This window comes from Macrotis lagotis, chromosome X, assembly GCF_037893015.1.
Source record: "Macrotis lagotis isolate mMagLag1 chromosome X, bilby.v1.9.chrom.fasta, whole genome shotgun sequence".
NCBI classification, from domain to species: domain Eukaryota; kingdom Metazoa; phylum Chordata; class Mammalia; order Peramelemorphia; family Peramelidae; genus Macrotis; species Macrotis lagotis.
The window spans coordinates 132,040,292-132,045,099 of NC_133666.1; the positions used below are offsets into that span (position 1 = coordinate 132,040,292).

A 4,808-nucleotide genomic window follows, 5' to 3' on the forward strand; every position below is an offset into this window, starting at 1 on the left:
TACAATGAGCTATTGCAATGATATGGAAGGGGGGAGGCAAGGGGGAATGAGGGAACCTTTGCTCTCATCAGAGATGGCTAGGAGAGGAAACAGCAAATATACTCAATGGGGTATAGACATCTGGAGTAAGAAGGAGGAGGGGAGCAGGGGGAAGGGGTGGGGATGTGAATAAAGGAGGAGAGGATGGACCATGGGGGGACAGTGTTCAGATATAACACATTTTCTTTTTTACTTCTTGCAAGGGGCTGGGATTGGATGGCCTGCCCAGGACCATAGGGCCAGGTGGATTCTGGGCCTAAGGGGTGGTATGGGGGCTCAGGGCTCCTTGGCCCCAGGACCAGGGATCTGTCTGCTGTGCCACTCAGCGACCCTACAGCAGAGTCAGAGTGAAAGGAGAGAGAAAATAGAGTACATGGTAGTGGAGAAATAAGAAAGGAGGGAGTTGCGATCAGCAATGGCAACGTTGGAAAAATATGGAAGTAACTTTTGTGATGCACTTATCATAAAGAATGTGATCCACCCATGACAGAGTTGTTGGTGTTGGAACAAAGACTGAAGCACATTTTTTGTTATTATTATTTGGGGGAGGGTGCAGGGCAAGTGGGGCTGGGTGGCCTGCCTGGGGCCGCATAGCAGGGTGATCTTTGGGTTTCTGAGGCTGGATTTGGACCCAGGTGCTCCTGGCTCAAGGGCCAATGCTCTGTCTGCCACCCAGCCACCCCTACTATTATTACTATTTTATTTTATTTTGGGTCTTTTTTTTTCTTTCTTCTTTTTGGTTTTTGCAGGGCAGTGGGGATAGGGTGGCTTGCATGTCACATGGCTGGGTGATTATTGGGTTTACAAGGCTGGATATAGACTCGGGTGCTCGTGGCTCCAGGTCTGGTGCTTCGTCCACTGCGCCACCTGGCCATACCTACAATTATTACTATTATTATTTTTTTAATTTTAATTTTTTTTCTCTCCCCTTTACTTTTTTGCCCAAACAAGTCTATCTATATTCATGGGGGGAGGGGTATTTTGTTTACTTGTAAACAAGTATATTTTATTAATGTTAAAAAAAAATTTGTACGAAATGAGAATTAAAAAAATTAGAAAATAAATATAAAAAAAAAAGTCTCCACGGACTCGGCTGCTGGTGAAGGAAGGCCGCTGGCGGGGAGCCAGGACGCCCGGCAGCATGTCGCACCTTCCCATGAAGCTGCTGCGCAAGAAAATCGAGAAGCGGAATGAGAAGCTGCGTCAGAGGAACCAGCGACTCAAGCAGAAAGAGGCCTTGAGGGCCAATATATCAGAAGTTCAAGATGAGCATGTATCAGAAGAAACAGTAGAAGAAATAAAAGTAGAAAAATCTCCCAAGAAATCTACAGTATTAGCAGCCAATGAAGAATCAACTGCACTGCTTCCCAATTCTGAATTAAAAAAGAAAAAGAAAAAGAAAGAAAAATTACAGCTGATGCAGGACCTGAAAACAAAAAAACAAAAACTGAAGACCAAGAGGGATCTGATGATGAAGGTGAGAAAGATACCAAAATAAAAGAAAACACTGTGGAGGATCAGAAAGAGGATGATGAACTGCCCAGCCTTCCTCATGGACTAACAGGGTCTTTTGAAGATATTTCATTCACTTCACTTACTAATATTGTCAATGAAAGCACTCTGAAAGCAATAGCAGAAATGGGCTTTACGAACATGACTGAAATTCAGCATAAAAGTATCAGACCACTTCTAGAAGGCAGGGATATTCTAGCAGCTGCAAAAACAAGCAGTGGCAAAACCCTTGCATTCCTCATTCCTTCGATAGAACTCATTGTTAAATTAAAGTTCATGCCTAGGAATGGAACAGGGGTCCTTATCCTCTCACCTACTCAAGAGTTAGCTATGCAGACCTTTGGTGTGCTTAAGGAGCTAATGTCTTATCATGTGCATACCTATGGTTTGATCATGGGAGGCAGTAATAGATCTGCAGAGGCACAGAAACTTGCAAATGGGATTAACATTATTGTGGCAACACCTGGCCGACTTTTGGACCATATGCAGAACACCCCAGGATTTATGTTTAAAAATCTGCAGTGTCTTGTTATTGATGAGGCTGACCGAATTCTTGAAGTTAGATTTGAGGAAGAAATGAAACAGATCATCAAACTTTTGCCAAAACGAAGACAAACAATGCTCTTTTCTGCCACACAAACTCGTAAGGTAGAAGATCTGGCAAAGATTTCCCTTAAAAAGGAACCATTGTATGTTGGTGTTGATGATGATAAAGACACTGCAATGGTAGATGGTCTTGAGCAGGGATATGTTGTTTGTCCATCTGAGAAAAGGTTCCTTTTACTCTTTACATTTCTCAAGAAAAATCGGAAGAAGAAACTGATGGTATTTTTTTCTTCATGTATGTCAGTGAAATACCACTGTGAGCTTCTGAACTATATTGATTTACCTGTCATGGCCATTCATGGCAAACAGAAGCAAAATAAACGGACAACTACATTCTTTCAGTTCTGCAATGCAGATTCTGGAATTTTGCTGTGTACAGATGTAGCTGCCAGAGGGCTAGATATACCAGAAGTAGACTGGATTGTCCAGTATGATCCTCCAGATGATCCAAAGGAATATATTCATCGTGTAGGTAGAACAGCCAGAGGCATAAATGGAAGAGGTCATGCTTTGCTTATTTTACAACCAGAGGAATTGGGTTTTCTTCATTACCTAAAGCAAGCAAAGGTACCATTAAGTGAATTTGTATTTTCCTGGTCAAAAATTTCTGACATTCAGTCTCAGTTGGAAAAGCTAATTGAGAAGAACTGCTTCCTTCATAAATCAGCACAAGAGGCATATAAATCCTATGTTCAAGCTTATGATTCCCATTCTCTGAAGCAGATCTACAATGTTAACAGTTTAAATTTACCTCAAGTTGCTTTATCATTTGGTTTCAAAGTACCTCCATTTGTTGACCTAAATTTGAACAGCAGCCAGGGGAAGAGGATGCAAAAAAGAGGTGGTGGTGGTGGTGGTTTTGGTTACCAGAAATCTAAGAATGTCCACAAGTCCAAAATCTTCAAGCACATTAGCAAGAAGAAATCTGATGGCAGGCAGTTCTCTCACTGATATGTAATCTTTGATAATTCTGTCCTCAGATAAAGACTTGTCTTCACTGTACTAACCATGGAATATTTACAACCTTCAGGATTTGGATTATGATCTGATTTACTACACTCAAGTTCAGTGGCTTCAACCAAATTTTCTTAATTAAAAAACGAGTGAGATGAACCTAAGGTTATCTTGGCTTCAAAAAGACAAATGACATTTTCTTTTCAGTGGACTTAAAAAATACAGAATTTTAACGATAAATTATTTTTTCAAAGAATTTATATTTTCAAATTGAGAAGAATTCCATTTCTCCAAAGAGCATTTGTTTTGTTTTATATACAATCATTCCTTACCATTGTCTTTGGAGAACTCTGTGACTTGGATTGCAATATTAATGACCTCTTAATGTAGTCAAGTATATGAGAGTCTTCTTGGGCTTACTGTACAAATAAAGGCCTCAGTCTATTCTCCTTGTTTCTTGGATAACACAAATTGACTTTGATCCAATCTAAATATTGACTGCTAAATCAAAGGATCCATAACCTTTTTTTGATTTTAAATTGGTAGATTTTTGATCGGTACTGATTACTCCTCAGTAATCTGTGTCCCTTAACCTTTCTTGGCCTCGGTTTCCTTATCTGTAAAATAAAGGATTTGTACTAAATAGACCTTCAAGGTTTCTTCTAGCCCAAAACTTATGATCCTATAGAACTCATTAAACAAACCCCATAAATTTAAGGTTGTTTGTACTTATTACCATAGTAATAGATTATATGAAGAAGATATTTGTTTCTTTTCTTTTGACCTGATTCATGAGAAGCATCTTACTATGTATCCGTTTTTTTCATTGTTATCCAAACGTGACATTCTTGAAAATAAAATATGCCCCACAAACAAAAAAAAAAGTCATATTGTGATATGATCAAACTCTCCTCAGCAGTACAATAATCTAAGACAATTCTAAAGGATTTGTCATGGAAAATACCATTCATATCCAGAGAAAGAACTATAGAGTATGAATGCATACCAAAGCATACTATTTTCCATTTAAAATTTTTGTTTTATGTTTTATGGGTTTTTTAATGCTCTCATGATTTTTCCCTTTTGTTTTGATTTTTCTTTCACAATATGACTAATATGGAATTATGTTAAACATAGTTATACATGTATAACCTATATCAAATTAATTACTGACAAGGGGAGGGAGAAGGGAAAGGAGGGAGGGAGGAAAAAGTGAAACTCAAAATCTCACAAAAAAATGAATGTTGAAAACTATCTTTACATGTAGCTGAAATAATAAATTTAAATTTAAAATATAGGAAAGTTAGTCTCAAGTCATTAGTTCAGTAGATAGAACATAGCATTGATGAGGTTCTGGGACTGAAGCCATAGAGGCTCTTTAGTTTGGGTTATAATCTACTCAGGACTATAGCTGGGGAATATTACTTTCCTTGCATGGAATCATCTCATTTACATGAACCATTAGCATTAAGGGGGACATAGTACAACAGCATAGATGATTTAGTTCAATCCATTACAATTAACATAAGGACAACTTTTGTTATCAAAGCACATGATTTTGAACATCTTTGGAAGTCCAGGCAGAGGATCAGGGATGACAAATTCTACTTACTGTTCAAGATGCAGCAAAAGACATAATTTTGGATAAGATTGGGGGGGGGGTTGTTTGATTCTGCATATGTGTTACAAAGGTTTTG

At 38.4% G+C, this 4,808-nt stretch overlaps 1 pseudogene; it reads left to right on the plus strand.

Annotated features, from left to right (window-relative positions):
* The first annotated feature begins 1,148 nt into the window (after window positions 1–1,148).
* On the plus strand, window positions 1,149–3,304 carry LOC141502627 (ATP-dependent RNA helicase DDX18 pseudogene; annotated as a pseudogene).
* Window positions 3,305–4,808: the final 1,504 nt, after the last annotated feature.